General features: G+C 46.9%; 1 long non-coding RNA gene across 1 annotated transcript; it reads left to right on the plus strand.

Annotated features, from left to right (window-relative positions):
• Positions 1–880: 880 nt before the first annotated feature.
• LOC310705758 lies at positions 881–8,221 on the plus strand. The gene is made up of 2 exons (XR_014525472.1): positions 881–2,099; positions 2,505–8,221. It is a non-coding gene; the product is annotated as an uncharacterized lncRNA (long non-coding RNA).
• Positions 8,222–8,469: the final 248 nt, after the last annotated feature.

The raw sequence follows: 8,469 nt of genomic DNA on the forward strand, positions 1-8,469 counted from the left end.
GGGCTCTGAGCATCTCCCTCGGTCCCTTTGGGGGGGGGCCTTTGGCTCTTGGCTGGGCTCTGAGCATCTCCCTCGGTCCTTTTGGGGGGGCCTTTGGCTCTTGGCTGGGCTCTGAGCATCTCCCTCGGTCCCTTTTTTGGGGGGGGGCCTTTGGCTCTTGGCTGGACTCTGAGCATCTCCCTCGGTCCCTTGGGGGGGGGCCTTTGGCTCTTGGCTGGGCTCTGAGCATCTCCCTCGGTCCCTTTTGGGGGCCTTTGGCTCTTGGCTGGGCTCTGAGCATCTCCCTCGGTCCCTTGGGGGGGGGGGGCTGAAGAAGTGTGAATCTGAAGAAGTGTGCATGCACACGAAAGCTCATACCAAGAACTAACTTAGTTGGTCTTTAAGGTGCTACTGGAAGGAATTTTTTTGTTTTGACTATGGCAGACCAACACGGCTACCTATCTGTAACTTCTCCCACTATTTACTGCTGACAATACTTCTCCATTTTTACAGTGCCTCTTGAAATCCCACTAGCGTTGTGTTCGTACCACATATGTTTTTCAGATAATCTACAAACTTTCCCCAGTCTTCGATGAACTTTTGGTCTTTGGTATATCTAATTTTCCCAGTTAATTTATCCAATTCCACATAGTCTGTCAATTTCGGTCTCCATTCTTCTATTGTCTGTATTTCTTCTTGTTTCCATTTCTGGGCAATTAAGATTCTGGCTGCCGTTGCCGCATATTGAAAGAGTTTACAGTCTTTTCTTCTTATATCCTTTCCTACCATCCCTAAGAGAAAAGCCTCCGGTCTTTTTACAAAAGTATATCTTAACATTTTTTTTTCATTTCATTGTATATCATTTCCCAAAAGCTTTTCACTTTCTTACATTCCAACCACACATGAAAGAACTGTTACCATAAAGCACCAATGCTGCAGCAAGCAAAGGCTCCAGCAGCTCAGTCAGCTGCTTGTGGCTGGAAAGCCAGACAGGATGTTTGTGACTGTTGCCATGGGAACAAAGGGGCAGTCCATTCTGTACTGAGCACCGGATGTTAGCTCAGTGTGTGTGTCATATGACCCGTACTGGAAGTACATGGGTGGAGTTTCTTCTTGCTGTTGTCGAGTGCAGACATGTTTCTCTGTACTGATATGAGAGGCAGAAATAAAGGATGTAAATAGTTTTCTGTCTGCTTCTTTCCCCTCCCTGGGGGACACCAAAGGGGAGAGAGGAAGAACGGTGTGTTCCTCTCACACATCTGAGAAGAATCGCCGGGACCTCGCCTGCTTATCAGCAGAGTGGAGACGCGGGGAGGTCGACAGGAATATCTGCCGGTGCCTACGCTGTGGCACATTCCTCTGACCCAGGCAGAATTCCAACAGTGGTAGCAGATGCCGGTTGCTGTTTTTTACGATCCATCGACATCTGCATGAGAGGCTGGTGAATTGTCCTCCTCTGCTCCATGGAAGCCTGATGGGAGAAGCTGATTCTCTGCAGCCAGAAGCTGAACAGAAGAAGCTGACAGCCAAGGCACGATGCCCAAGGTATGAGATTTTAAGGGCTTAAAAGTGTGAATGCAGATTGATTCATTCTCTGCTTCACGGAGAGCGTGTGTGGGAAAGCAGCTCCAACTTAGAAGAGGCCTGCATTCCAGGCATTCTTGTGGTTTCCTGTCCGAGGAGAGCTATGCGCTGTTGCTAAGCAACGCCCTTCAGTGAAGGCTGTGCCTCAGAGAGGAGAAATGGAAAGTTACTCGAGAGGGCTGGACAGTCAGTCTATGCCTCAGAGAGGCGAAAACAAAGTTTTGTTATGACTAGGTCCTCACGAACTGGTGGAAGGGACTTTCCAACGCAGCCAGTGTCAGAGTTGCCAGGTGTCAAGAGTGTAAACAAGCCAGCTATTGGATTTTAGAGGCTTGTGTTTAGAGTCAATGCAAGGACTCAAAATGGATGCTAAGAAGGGGGGAGGTTTGCCTTCTCCACCCCTCCTGACCAATGACAATTATTCATCTTGGTCTGTAAAGATGAAGGCCCTGCTGCAGAATCAGAGGCTGTTTGGGGTGATTGAGAACCCCATCCCTGCAGCACCAACGCGTGCTTGGGAGTCACAGAATGTGAAGGTTAGGACTGCTATAATTCTGTGTGTGCCAGACTCGCAGCTTGTGCATATTCAGCATTTAGAAAATGCGAAAGAGGTTTGGGATACGCTGCGTACAACGCATCAGAGAGATGCTGGTTCTTCAGCGTTGCTGTATTTTGAGAAGTTGACCAATCTGAGATTAGCGCCTGATGGAGATGTTCAAGCGCACCTGACGGAAATGAAGTTTCTGCGTCAACAGATGGTGGAACGCAATTTTCGTCTACAGGAGGAAGTGTTTTGCTTCATGATGATAAACAGCCTGAATAGGACTTACAAGGTTGTTGCCAGTCAGCTTGGTTCGCTACCGGCTCAGGATCTGACCGCGGAAAGGGTGTGTGCCGTCGTCCTGAATGAACACGACAGACTTGCTGCACTGGAAGTGAAGGACAGGGGGAGGCAAGAACAGAGTTCAAATCTTCCCACTGCTGGTGCTACTGTAGCATTGAGTGCTGTCCGATGCCACAATTGTGGACAGACTGGGCATCTACAGCGGAACTGTAGGAAGCCGCGACAGTCAAAAGGAGCCAAGAACAGCTCTACGAAGCCTGAGGCGTCAAGCAAAAGCCGTACCAAGTGCCAGGTGAAACCTGCAAAGGCTATGATGGCGAAAGGAACCACGCCAGATGTTGGGAACGCATTCATAATCGACACCGGCGCCACGAAGCATCTCTGCCCACACAGAGAACTGTTTTCGACGTTGAAGAAGCAAAGCTTCGCTGTGAAACAAGCCAACGGTCAAGAACTGGAAGCTACCGGAATTGGGACTGTGTATCTTGAGAGTCTGAACTTGACTATAAGCGATGTTTACCTGGTTCCAGAACTGAGATTTAGTCTGCTGAGTGCTTCGCAGATTGCAAAGAAGGGACTAAAACTGTACTATGATGCTAAAAGATGCAAGATCTACAAAGATGGAGAACTGTTTCTTACTGCCAAAGAGAAAGATGGACTGTATTTGTTGACTTTTGATCAAAGTGATTACATAAAATGTAATACTTCTGATTCTAACGAAATTTCTCTTGCAGGTCTGACCAACAAAGAGGACACCAAGAAGGTGGCCAAGAAGGTCGACAGAGCATTTCAGCGGGTGTATGCTGATGTGATTGGTCCTCTAGAACCATCTAGAGGCGGTGCAAAATATTACCTTGTGTGTGTTGATTGTTTCACTAATTATTCTTGGGTTTACTTGATGAAGAAACCGCAGGAAACTTTAGAAAAGTTTCAGGAGTTTTGTGACAAGGTTAAAAGTATGCATGATGCTAACATTGATTGTCTTTTCACAGATGACAAGCCAGTTTTTCTTTTACAGGATTTCCAGAGGTTCCTGCAGGAGAAAGGGATAAGACACAAACTTGCTAGTTCCGAAGAAGCATGGAAGAAATGTGTCTGTGTTAGGGTGAACAAAGAGTTGCAAAAAGGGATGCATGCGCAATTGCTTAGTTCACATTTACCACATGAATATTGGGCCGAGTCGCTAGCGTCCTATCTTCATGTGTGGTTGAGAAAAGTCTCAACAGAGTTGGGATGTTCTCCTTTTGAGAAGCTGTTTAATAGAAAACCTTCTGTTGCCTATTTTAAGGTTTTCGGGTCTCATGTGAGAACAGAAGCTCCAAGTGGGGTAAAGAATGCCAGAGGCATCTTCGTAGGTTATGAAAAAGGTCTCTACAGAGTAATTTTGTCTGAATCTGGTCAGGTGATTCTCACAAAATTTCTAGAGAGTGCTCCTGAACAGGAGAGAGTGATTGTTCACGCTTTTCCCACAGAGGACAATGATGATGATGATGAGTTTGATCTTATTGAGTTCAGTGGTACTGATGATGACAGCGATAGCTCAGACAGCTCAGTTGTCACAGTCATTGAGAGGAAATCTCAAATAATGACTAGACCCTCAGAAGAAGAGGATGAACCACTGATTAAGCTTAGTACTGGTTCTCCAGAGAGTTGTGAGGCTGAACCAGAAAGCAGAGAAGAGCTGCAACTCTTACGTAGGTCTGAGAGAGCAACAAAGGGTGTACCACCCAAGAGGTATTCAAAGGAGTTTGCTAACCTTGCATATGTTGCTGTTGTAAACGACCAAGGACAGATTGAAGCTGTGTCTGAGTCAGAGACAAAGGCACAACAGAGAGTTGTTAACCAAGGTAATGCGAAGTCACACAACCAGAGAGGTACATTGGTAAAACCAGTGGCGGGTAGTTCCAAGGGTGGAACTGAAACAACAGGGGAATGTTATACATATAACAACTATTTGTTTTCTTCTCTGGATGACGCTTTGCTCGCAGCACGCATTGATACTTTAGGGGGAGTATGTTACCATAAAGCACCAATGCTGCAGCAAGCAAAGGCTCCAGCAGCTCAGTCAGCTGCTTGTGGCTGGAAAGCCAGACAGGATGTTTGTGACTGTTGCCATGGGAGCAAAGGGGCAGTCCATTCTGTACTGAGCACCGGATGTTAGCTCAGTGTGTGTGTCATATGACCCGTACTGGAAGTACATGGGTGGAGTTTCTTCTTGCTGTTGTCGAGTGCAGACATGTTTCTCTGTACTGATATGAGAGGCAGAAATAAAGGATGTAAATAGTTTTCTGTCTGCTTCTTTCCCCTCCCTGGGGGACACCAAAGGGGAGAGAGGAAGAACGGTGTGTTCCTCTCACACATCTGAGAAGAATCGCCGGGACCTCGCCTGCTTATCAGCAGAGTGGAGACGCGGGGAGGTCGACAGGAATATCTGCCGGTGCCTACGCTGTGGCACATTCCTCTGACCCAGGCAGAATTCCAACAGTGGTAGCAGATGCCGGTTGCTGTTTTTTACGATCCATCGACATCTGCATGAGAGGCTGGTGAATTGTCCTCCTCTGCTCCATGGAAGCCTGATGGGAGAAGCTGATTCTCTGCAGCCAGAAGCTGAACAGAAGAAGCTGACAGCCAAGGCACGATGCCCAAGGTATGAGATTTTAAGGGCTTAAAAGTGTGAATGCAGATTGATTCATTCTCTGCTTCACGGAGAGCGTGTGTGGGAAAGCAGCTCCAACTTAGAAGAGGCCTGCATTCCAGGCATTCTTGTGGTTTCCTGTCCGAGGAGAGCTATGCGCTGTTGCTAAGCAACGCCCTTCAGTGAAGGCTGTGCCTCAGAGAGGAGAAATGGAAAGTTACTCGAGAGGGCTGGACAGTCAGTCTATGCCTCAGAGAGGCGAAAACAAAGTTTTGTTATGACTAGGTCCTCACGAACTGGTGGAAGGGACTTTCCAACGCAGCCAGTGTCAGAGTTGCCAGGTGTCAAGAGTGTAAACAAGCCAGCTATTGGATTTTAGAGGCTTGTGTTTAGAGTCAATGCAAGGACTCAAAATGGATGCTAAGAAGGGGGGAGGTTTGCCTTCTCCACCCCTCCTGACCAATGACAATTATTCATCTTGGTCTGTAAAGATGAAGGCCCTGCTGCAGAATCAGAGGCTGTTTGGGGTGATTGAGAACCCCATCCCTGCAGCACCAACGCGTGCTTGGGAGTCACAGAATGTGAAGGTTAGGACTGCTATAATTCTGTGTGTGCCAGACTCGCAGCTTGTGCATATTCAGCATTTAGAAAATGCGAAAGAGGTTTGGGATACGCTGCGTACAACGCATCAGAGAGATGCTGGTTCTTCAGCGTTGCTGTATTTTGAGAAGTTGACCAATCTGAGATTAGCGCCTGATGGAGATGTTCAAGCGCACCTGACGGAAATGAAGTTTCTGCGTCAACAGATGGTGGAACGCAATTTTCGTCTACAGGAGGAAGTGTTTTGCTTCATGATGATAAACAGCCTGAATAGGACTTACAAGGTTGTTGCCAGTCAGCTTGGTTCGCTACCGGCTCAGGATCTGACCGCGGAAAGGGTGTGTGCCGTCGTCCTGAATGAACACGACAGACTTGCTGCACTGGAAGTGAAGGACAGGGGGAGGCAAGAACAGAGTTCAAATCTTCCCACTGCCGGTGCTACTGTAGCATTGAGTGCTGTCCGATGCCACAATTGTGGACAGACTGGGCATCTACAGCGGAACTGTAGGAAGCCGCGACAGTCAAAAGGAGCCAAGAACAGCTCTACGAAGCCTGAGGCGTCAAGCAAAAGCCGTACCAAGTGCCAGGTGAAACCTGCAAAGGCTATGATGGCGAAAGGAACCACGCCAGATGTTGGGAACGCATTCATAATCGACACCGGCGCCACGAAGCATCTCTGCCCACACAGAGAACTGTTTTCGACGTTGAAGAAGCAAAGCTTCGCTGTGAAACAAGCCAACGGTCAAGAACTGGAAGCTACCGGAATTGGGACTGTGTATCTTGAGAGTCTGAACTTGACTATAAGCGATGTTTACCTGGTTCCAGAACTGAGATTTAGTCTGCTGAGTGCTTCGCAGATTGCAAAGAAGGGACTAAAACTGTACTATGATGCTAAAAGATGCAAGATCTACAAAGATGGAGAACTGTTTCTTACTGCCAAAGAGAAAGATGGACTGTATTTGTTGACTTTTGATCAAAGTGATTACATAAAATGTAATACTTCTGATTCTAACGAAATTTCTCTTGCAGGTCTGACCAACAAAGAGGACACCAAGAAGGTGGCCAAGAAGGTCGACAGAGCATTTCAGCGGGTGTATGCTGATGTGATTGGTCCTCTAGAACCATCTAGAGGCGGTGCAAAATATTACCTTGTGTGTGTTGATTGTTTCACTAATTATTCTTGGGTTTACTTGATGAAGAAACCGCAGGAAACTTTAGAAAAGTTTCAGGAGTTTTGTGACAAGGTTAAAAGTATGCATGATGCTAACATTGATTGTCTTTTCACAGATGACAAGCCAGTTTTTCTTTTACAGGATTTCCAGAGGTTCCTGCAGGAGAAAGGGATAAGACACAAACTTGCTAGTTCCGAAGAAGCATGGAAGAAATGTGTCTGTGTTAGGGTGAACAAAGAGTTGCAAAAAGGGATGCATGCGCAATTGCTTAGTTCACATTTACCACATGAATATTGGGCCGAGTCGCTAGCGTCCTATCTTCATGTGTGGTTGAGAAAAGTCTCAACAGAGTTGGGATGTTCTCCTTTTGAGAAGCTGTTTAATAGAAAACCTTCTGTTGCCTATTTTAAGGTTTTCGGGTCTCATGTGAGAACAGAAGCTCCAAGTGGGGTAAAGAATGCCAGAGGCATCTTCGTAGGTTATGAAAAAGGTCTCTACAGAGTAATTTTGTCTGAATCTGGTCAGGTGATTCTCACAAAATTTCTAGAGAGTGCTCCTGAACAGGAGAGAGTGATTGTTCACGCTTTTCCCACAGAGGACAATGATGATGATGATGAGTTTGATCTTATTGAGTTCAGTGGTACTGATGATGACAGCGATAGCTCAGACAGCTCAGTTGTCACAGTCATTGAGAGGAAATCTCAAATAATGACTAGACCCTCAGAAGAAGAGGATGAACCACTGATTAAGCTTAGTACTGGTTCTCCAGAGAGTTGTGAGGCTGAACCAGAAAGCAGAGAAGAGCTGCAACTCTTACGTAGGTCTGAGAGAGCAACAAAGGGTGTACCACCCAAGAGGTATTCAAAGGAGTTTGCTAACCTTGCATATGTTGCTGTTGTAAACGACCAAGGACAGATTGAAGCTGTGTCTGAGTCAGAGACAAAGGCACAACAGAGAGTTGTTAACCAAGGTAATGCGAAGTCACACAACCAGAGAGGTACATTGGTAAAACCAGTGGCGGGTAGTTCCAAGGGTGGAACTGAAACAACAGGGGAATGTTATACATATAACAACTATTTGTTTTCTTCTCTGGATGACGCTTTGCTCGCAGCACGCATTGATACTTTAGGGGGAGTATGTTACCATAAAGCACCAATGCTGCAGCAAGCAAAGGCTCCAGCAGCTCAGTCAGCTGCTTGTGGCTGGAAAGCCAGACAGGATGTTTGTGACTGTTGCCATGGGAGCAAAGGGGCAGTCCATTCTGTACTGAGCACCGGATGTTAGCTCAGTGTGTGTGTCATATGACCCGTACTGGAAGTACATGGGTGGAGTTTCTTCTTGCTGTTGTCGAGTGCAGACATGTTTCTCTGTACTGATATGAGAGGCAGAAATAAAGGATGTAAATAGTTTTCTGTCTGCTTCTTTCCCCTCCCTGGGGGACACCAAAGGGGAGAGAGGAAGAACGGTGTGTTCCTCTCACACATCTGAGAAGAATCGCCGAGACCTCGCCTGCTTATCAGCAGAGTGGAGACGCGGGGAGGTCGACAGGAATATCTGCCGGTGCCTACGCTGTGGCACATTCCTCTGACCCAGGCAGAATTCCAACAAGAACGTCCCTTCTTTTTCTTTACATTTCCAACATTTGTTACACATCT

Source organism: Podarcis liolepis (assembly GCF_965112155.1).
Source record: "Podarcis liolepis genome assembly, chromosome: 4".
Classification (NCBI taxonomy): domain Eukaryota; kingdom Metazoa; phylum Chordata; class Lepidosauria; order Squamata; family Lacertidae; genus Podarcis; species Podarcis liolepis.